Source organism: Mustela nivalis, assembly GCF_964662115.1.
Source record: "Mustela nivalis genome assembly, chromosome: 7".
NCBI lineage: Eukaryota > Metazoa > Chordata > Mammalia > Carnivora > Mustelidae > Mustela > Mustela nivalis.
The window spans coordinates 47,898,378-47,907,693 of record NC_139026.1 but is presented as its reverse complement, the minus strand read 5'-3'; positions in this window follow the sequence as shown (position 1 = coordinate 47,907,693).

Genomic DNA, 9,316 nt, shown 5'->3' with positions numbered 1-9,316 from the left:
CGAAACTGCAGGTCTCTAAGAGATTAAGATCCTCAGATGCCTGCATTCCTCTAGTCCATTGCTGTATTAGGATAGGGAGCTACAAGAGAAAGTATCAACACATTATCATGGTAATAATTCCTATTATTTTTATCCTTACAAATAATACTGTGTAAAATTTAAGGGAAGGTGAACCCCAACTTCTTATTGATTAATTCCCTCCAAATTGATCTTTGCTCTAAAATTGATATATCTTCTCACCTGAGATCTGGATCCCTGACTTGAGGGTGATGACAGAGTCACAGTCTTGATAAGACAATAATTCTCTGGCTTCCTGCTCTAAGAATGCCTTTTCCAAGTTCCCAACTGGCTGGACAATCCTAGCACATTCATGGCAGACAGGACAACCATAGCAATGTTCACAGATGGAGCTGGAACAGCAAATCAAAGTAAGAACTATCACCCAAGTCACCAAAGGATTATACATCGTGGGCTAGTGTCATCAGATAAGATGAGAGTGAGTGGATATAAACTCTAACAGTTCAGTAAAGCCCTTAGATTAGATTACTACTTGACTTTCTCACTTTGTCATCTATGCCTCTTTGTTATGTCATGACTGCCAGATTAGGTGGAGTTTATTTTCCTGCACTAGTGGTGTTGGGATTGGCCATTTAACTGGATTTTGCCAATAGAACCTTAACAGATATTGTGCAAACAGAAGCTTAAAATATGCTTGTATGATTTGGCTTGTCCACTTGCGCTTCCATCACCCACCATGAGAAGGACATGCCTGTTGGTTGCAGAATTAAATGTGTGGAGTATATCTTAATCTAGACCAGCTAGCTGACCCAAAGGCCTATGAACAAGACACTGTTTTAAGACATGGAGATTTGGGCATTGTATTATAACATTATCACAAGACAATCCTCACATGGAACTTAAGCTCAGTGAGCTTATTCCATCTTCTTTATCAGTGAACTTGTCATTGTTATTTGCATAAATGAGGAAGGTTTCAGCCATGCCAGCAGACCATGGTGTGATGAACCAGGGCTCAGTCAATGAAAATTCCCCAATTATCCAAGTATAACTAAGGCAGGCTATGAAACTCTGTCCAGAGACACTTGTGTCCTTTTTCCTTTGGGAGTTACTCTTATTTTCACATGAGGGAAGGGTCTGGAAAATTAATCTATCCTATCCATGATTCACCTGATCGAGAATTTATTTTGGTCACTGGTATTCCAATAACTTCAAAGTAATGTTGCATTAAATTTCTCTTAAGAACAGTATGGTGAGTTGGTACTTTGTATCCAAGTCAAATTTGACTACTGCTCAGAATGCAAGCCATTTGTGCCATCCACATTCTTCAGTACTCATTCAGCACAAGCCCTTCCACATGGAGGCAAGTCATTGCTACTTACTCTTACATTGCAGATTACTTCTTAGATGCTGTTTCCAAACTGTTAGTTTTTATTGTAGATAATGTTATTGGCCCCAATTCTTCATCCTATCTTTCATCAGCACCCTTTGTCATGGAACTTTACCGTTCTTCCTACTAAAGGAGAAGAAATACTGTCCTGTCCCTTGTCTTAAGCCATGTCATCTAGCTAAATCAAACCCTGGTCAATGGACCCCAGATGCCTTGTAGACTTGAGATCCAAATGAGTGTTGGGGCGCCTGGGTGGCTCAGTGGGTTAAAGCTTCTGCCTTTGGCTCAGGTCATGATCTCAGGGTCTTGGGATCGAGCCCCGCATCGGGCTCTCTGCTCAGCTGGGAGCCTGCTTCCCCCTCTCTCTGCCTACTTGTGATCTCTGTCAAATAAATAAATAAAATCTTAAAAAAAAAAAAAAAAAAGATCCAAATGAGTGTTTATGTATGATGGTGAAATTTGTTTGCTACACAGGATTTTGTGACATAAAAAACTGATACACATCCTTACCTGCTATTTTTAGGGAAAATAAATCCTTTTGGGCTTATGTCATTTATCTATGCCACTGTTTATACCTACTTATTGATAAGATCTTTTTATATATTAAAGATATTAAATCTTTGCCATAATTTCTAAAAGAATCTTTCCCCAATATGGTTTATCTTTTAAATATGCTAAAGGAGCACTGGGTGTGGTGAAAAAAATAATGATACTGTTATGCTGAAAATAAATAAATGAAAAAAAATATAAACAAATATGCTAAAGGAGTTTTTTGAGTACAATTTTTAAAATTTGATTTAATAAAACCCACTGATCATTCTTTATCATATTACCTATCTTTGTGTTTATAAAATTGGTCGATCAACCTCAGATCAGTTAATTATCTCCATTTTGACTGGAACATACTTATTTTTTTAAAGATTTACTTATTTATTTATTTGACAGACAGAGAGAGAGAGAGATCACAAACAGTCTGAAAGGCAGGCAGAGAGAGAGGGGAAAGCAGCCTCCCCGCTGAGCAGAGAGCCCAATGCGGGGCTCTATCCCAGGACCCTGAGATCATGACCCAAGCCGAAGGTCTAGGTTTAACCTACTGAGCCACATAGGTGCCTCTGGAACATAATTATTGACATACTCAGGTACTTTATATAAATTTGGCAAGTTACCTGCAGTTATGCCGTTGTATATTGTTACCACTCCTAGAAAGGCAAAGAAGTTCTTCTTTTGGAATATCTATATTTCTTAGGTCTTGTATTTGAGGACACAGCAGTATAATCCATAAGTCACATTTTATCCAGCTAAGGTATTAGTAAAATATAAGATTAGGTATAAGGAATTTTGAATTAGAAGTCCTGAGAACAAATAAAAATTATTTAATTATTTGTGAAGTTACACGAATTTCCCTTTTGGTTCATTAGGTTTCTGTTTTGGCCTTTCTAGTGACACAGCTTTTTAAAGGACAAATGTCTTGTCTAGAAACTTAATATTCTGATCTACTTTTTTCTGATCAAAGTGAGGTTGCAAATGCTTAGCGAAGGGATGAAGAGCATGGACCTGAAGCTAGAATGGCAAGATGTCAGTAACAGCTCCTGGCCAGCCACTCTGTGACCTTGTGTATTTTACTTATACTCTCTGTGTGTCAGTTTCTTCATCTATAAAGTGAGTACAATAACAGTATTATTATGTAGATTATATAAATGGATATTTACAATGTGTTTAAAATAGTGCCTGGCCCCTAGGATGCTCCATGGAAGGATTTTTACCAATTAACTAATTAATTAATTAATTAAAAATTCAGAATAGAAATATTAAAGAATAAGAAACATGTTGCACAGAGAGGAAACAGAGTGCACAGGCTCCCGGGGCTAATGCTTTCACACATTAATAGAGGTGTGCCAGTCATTTTCAAGTCACATCCATTCCGATGGGCTGATGCCCAAGTTCTTTATTTCAAGTCTGACCCTTGCAAATGTTCCTGACAAGAGGGAATTGAGAATCTAAGAGACTAAAGCCAAGGACATTTCAGGAAAGGAGTGCTGCAAGATGAGGTTGAATGGATGGTAAGGGCTAGCTGTGGGACCCTTCAGCCTTCAAAAGTTGTCTCCTGGGACATATGTAGTCCAGGATCCATGACTGCCCGGGCCCCAGTACCTAACCAAAAAATAGTTGTAAGCAGCCAGCAGGCCTTAGAAACTGGTCCCAGCACCTGGATATTGGTAGAAGATCATCACTGTAAAAGAGAGGACAATAATATGGAAATAGGGACAACAAAAAAATCTCTAAGAATAATTTAAAATCCCCCAAATTGTATCTGGGTCCATAGATCTCATGTCTGTGAAGGTTAAAATCTAAACTGTAGAATTAGGAAAATTTGGGTTGCAAGTAACAAACTATTCTATTCAAATAGACCTAAAACAATGGAAGGTATTAATTATAACAGTTGACTAAAACATAGGGCAGGTTTGGGACATCATTTAATTTAGAAGCCAGCTCCATTTCTTTGTGATTCTCTAAACTTTGGCCTCCTTATACTGGCTTCATTCTTAGGCTAATTTTCTTCATGGTAATGAGATGCCTAGAATAGTCACTGGTGTTACAATTTTGATCAGTCACACCAGGAAGTGATACTATTCCTCCTTTCGGTTATTTATCAAAATTTATGAGCTTCAGAATGATTGGACTCACTCTGAATGAATCTTCATAGCCAGTTTAAATCCACTAGTCCTGTGTTGATTGGACCATTCACTGTGGCAAAGATTTAGTCCAACGTTTATCTTTATCTTTCCCCACTCCCCATCCTCCTTCCTTGCTTTATTTTTACTCTATAGGTCTCATCATTCAACTTGTTATATACTTGTGCTTATTTGTTGTGTATTTCCCATTAAAGGAATATAAGCCCCATGATGGTAGAGACTTTATTTTGTTCCTTGTGCCTAGAACCGTGTCTGGCATAAATAACTATCTGTTGGATGGGTGGATAGATGGATAGGTAGATGATGGATAGATGGGTGGATGTTTGTAGAATTGTACAGCGAATGGTTATTGAAGAAGTAGAGGACAGTCATAGATTGTTCTTGCAGGAAAATTAGCTATAAATGGAAAAAGAATGTTAGGGCTGTGGCTTGAGGTTGACAGTAAGCATGTAGCAAGGTTTCTTTTCATATGAAGAGAGTTTTCTACATAATCATATGCCGAGGAAAGAGATCCAGAAAGAGAGTTTGAAGTGTGAACTGCACACGATTTTCCTAATGTCAAGTAATTGGAAAAATAAATTGACTTCTACCTCTCATTTAAGAAACAAAGCAAACCAGTTTTAACCCTTCTCTTCTTTTGTTTGAGTGACATCTAGAGTTAGAACAGAAGTACTAAATCTTTTCCAGTTCGGCTTCATCTCAAGATTATCATTTGTGTGGGTCAGTGTTTCTCAAATTATTTTCTATGAAACAAAGACACAAACTGTTACTGAGTGATAGAGCTAACACATTCTTGGATCAAACCACTTCTGGAAAGAGGTGAAACAAAGTTAAGGAGTTGTTTTAATGTAGAACCCCTCCAAGCCTTTAAAATCTCATTGTAAGATATAATTCCCCAGATAGAAAACATAGTTTATATCATTTTCCCAAACTTGCTAAATAAGAAAACACTTTTGTAAGTTAAAAAAAAGTATACATTAACATGTGGAAGAAATGCTAATATTCCATGGAACAAAGAGAAATACTGGCATCTGTCACTTTTGCTCTTTTCTTGGTAGCAAGGAACACATTTTTTTGTGATTAACACTGTAAAGGATCTGTACTATTATGGTGGCCACATATTCTTGATTTGGTGTCAGCTTCAGTTACTTGGTCCCATTGTCCCTCTAAGCATTTTAGAACTTTCCAGAATTTGTTTCCCAATTTTTGATTCAGAAAACACATTCATTACATACATAGAAAAATAGTTTGGTCAATCAAGCCAATACAGTTTTCAAAACTGCTTTTGCTGTTTATTACAATTCATCAGATAGCTAACACACTTACCTGAGAGAAACTAATTTACAAAAGGCAGCTCAGAGAAGTGTAAAATCTTGCAGGCTATGGTTTGAGTCTATTTCATAATAATATATGATTTGGGGGCACCTGGGTGGCTCAGTGGATTAAAGCCTCTGCCTTTGGATGAGGTCATGATCCCAGAGTCCTGGGATCGAGCCCAGCATCGGGCTCTCTGCTCAGCAGGGAGCCTGCTTCCCCCCACCCACTGCCTGCCTCCCTGCCTACTTGTGATCTCTGTCTGTCAAATAATAAATAAAATCTTTAAAAAATATATATGATCTTACTGAAAATATTAAAGCTTCTGTTTCTATATCCACAAAAACACAAAATCAATAATACCTTTGCTGTCTACTTGTCATTGGGAGGATCCTTCAAGTCTATGCAAAAATGGTAGTTCATTAATGAGCCTTTTCCTGACCATACTCTTTAAAAAGAATGAAATTCCTCCCTCTGCCTCCATCCTTGATCCCTTTCCCACCTTGACTGTTCTTAAAGATTATCATCATCTGACATACCCTATTTTTACTTTTTTTCTTATAGAAAGGATATTTAACACGAGATTTATTCTCAACAAATGTTGCACTTGATCTTAGCCAAAAGGCCAAGAAGCGATTTTTTCCTCAACAAATGTTGAAGTGTACAATATAGTATTGTAAACCATAGGCACAATGTTATATAGCAGATCTCTAGAATTCATTCATCTTGTATAACCGAAACTATACACTCAGGACAGCAACTTCCCATTTTCACCCTGCCTTCAGCCCCTGGAAACCACCATTCTACTTCCTGCTACTATTTTAGCTGTCTCATACAGTAGAATCATGCAGTATTTTTCCTTCTGTGACTGGATTATTTAACTCAACATAATGTCCTCCAAATTCATCCATGTTGTTGCATATGGCAGGATTTTCTTCTATTTCATGGCTGAATAATGTTCCAGTGTATGGATATACCACATTTTCCTTAACAATTCATCTGTAACGAACATTTAGATTGTTTCCATACCTTGGCTACTGTGAACAATGCAGCAATGAACACAGGAGTGCTATCTCTTTGAGATCCTGATTTAAGTTCTTTTGGACATATAACCAGAAATGGGAATACTGCATCATATGGTTATCAGATTTATAATTTTCTGAGGAGCTTCCATACTAGTTTCTATAGCAGCTACACATTTTGCATTCCTACCAACAGGATACAAATCTTCCAATTTCTCCACATCCTCCCCAAGCCATCCTCACAGGTGTGGGGTGATATTTGATTTTGGTTTGGATTTGCATTTTCCTGATGATTGCTGATACTGAGCACCTTTTCATGTACTTACTGGCTATGTAAGTACATGAAAAATTTTGAAATTTTTCAAGTGGATTATTTGTTTTTTTGCTGTTGAGTTGTGTGAATTCTTCATATATTTTGGATATTAACCCTTTAACGCATGTTTTTTGCAAATATTTTCTCCCGTTTTATAAGTTTCCTCTATATTTACTTCTTTGTTTGTTGTTTGTATCCCCCCAATTAGAATGGTATTTTCACCTGTTTAACTTGTAAAACAGATAATGACATATAAAAAATTAAACAAATCAATGTTTGTTGGAATAAAAAAAAGCAATGTAGTCATATTTATGTAAACCCTTGGAGTGTAATATTAAAATAAATCAGCAGAATTGGAAATAATATCAATAAAATCATGTACATATGGAAGTTCAATATATTTATAGCCAATTGTTGATAACATCAGGAAATTAACTGATAGAGAATAGTCACTGTGGGCTAATGTAGCCACAGAAGAATTTGTAGAATTTGGCTAAAAATGGAAGGGTCAAAGGGCATGGCAGGTAGACAAAGTAGCATATACAAGATCTTAAAAGGAGAAAAAGCTTGCCTTATATGGGGGGCTTTTTTGAAAAATGGACCAATCTAAGGGAAGCATACATGTCAAGGAATGGGGGGTAATGAATTTGTAAACTCATTCAATCACCTATTCAACAAATGCTCATTAAGTTCCTACTGCTTGCTGAACTTAACATTAGGCCTGGTGAGAGGAGAGGGCCTGGTGATGGACTCTGAATATCAGGCTAACAATCTGGAAAATGTTCCTACTATGTCATTGGATATTTTTAGGATAAACAAAATACTATACTCAGAGTGCTCTGTAAGCCACTCTATCCCATGGTGATATACACCTGTATGGTCACCTTACTGCAGATTGATTAGGTAAAAGCCTCATGTTAGACCTTACATCTAAGCAGGTGGTCACGCACAATATACTTCTGAAGATCACCCATTGCGTCAGAATTTAGAAAGCATCATTGTGGGGAAAGTAGAGAAGCTATAAAATAGATTAGGTACCATCAAGAAACAGACCTGTTTTGTACTTTAAGAACAGAAACTGCTAGAAATAAGTGACAGTCTTTCCCAGATTGGACACAGACTACCCCCTACCAAAAAAAAAAAAAAAAAAATCTGTTCTGAAACTAACTAAACATCCTTCTGCTACTTCATTTGGAACCACAAGTTACTTAAGGAAATAGATAGCTGTCTAGAAGATCCACCATCTACTCAAAAAATACAGACAAAGCAAACCTATAGCATGTTGCTATGTTCTTCAGCACACTCTTCTGCCCAAATGGACCAGTTTAAGAGCAAGAATCATTTTCCACAAAACGTCTTTTATTATGAGGCTTATTACTTTTATCCTCAGAGATCGTGTCTCTTTTCATTCTGATGAACTTGTCGATATCTTTGACCCATGTAACAAATAATGCCTCATTCATTCATTCCTATAACTTTCTGAGCCCCTACTATGTTCTAGGCTCTCATTATATATTGGCAGTATGAAGACCAATACGACATAATCCCTTCTTTAAATTTTTTTTTTCTGGGGGGCTTTTGTTGTTGTTGTTGTTGTTGTCTATAATCTCTGCTCTTACTGAGTTCTTGGTTGGGTAAGAGATCTGGACAATGAGTCAAAAGTCACAGTATGGTGTGTTAAGTGGCACAGCGTAAGTATTGTGGCAGCAAGAAGAATCCAGAGGAGGAATCTAACTAGGCTAGGAATAGAGGTAAAAATAAGATAGGAGCCAACAAGGAGTAGATAGGAAGAGTCCTAAACTCTCTGGACAAGATCTCTGCTCTTGTGAAGATAGTAAGGAATGAATCTAGACAGAAGGGACCCTTGAGCTGAGACCTGAATGAAAGGTCAGCTGTGCAGATACCTGGAGAAGAGTACTCCAGGGGGAGGAGGGAATAAGAAGGGTCCCAGACAGTGACCTTGAATGCTTCAGAAACAGGTCATCTAGAGGTGAGGTCAGTGAGAAAGGCCAGGTAATTCATGCAGGACCTTCCAGGCCAAATAATACAATTTGTTCCCAATGTTAAGGAATCCACTGAAAGGTACCATACAGGAAGTCATATGTTTTGGCTTATGCTTTTTAAGTTCTCTCTGAAAGCTGTGACAAGGCTGCATTTGGGGGCAGGAGGTGATTGGAGACCATACCAGTCAGATGGGGGGCTTCTGCATGGATGCCAGTGACATGGGCCAGGGTATACTACTGGGGTATATGGGGTATGTTAGGGAAGGAGAACTAAAAGGAAATGCTGATGAATTTGGTTTGGGGTATGAGAAAAGAAAGAGAAGTCAAGGATAACCCTAGATGGTAAGCTTTAACAATTGAGAGGGTGACGATTTATCATATAGAAATAAGAACTCATGCTTTACAGTTTTTATTAAGTACCAGTCATGGCTCTAACCACATTACATACATTACCTCATTTAATCCTCACGAACCACACTAAAAATAGATTCTAAATCCATCGTCACTACTGTACAGATGAAAGAAGGGAGGGTTAGAGAGATGAAGCTCACTCTGTCTTTAAATTC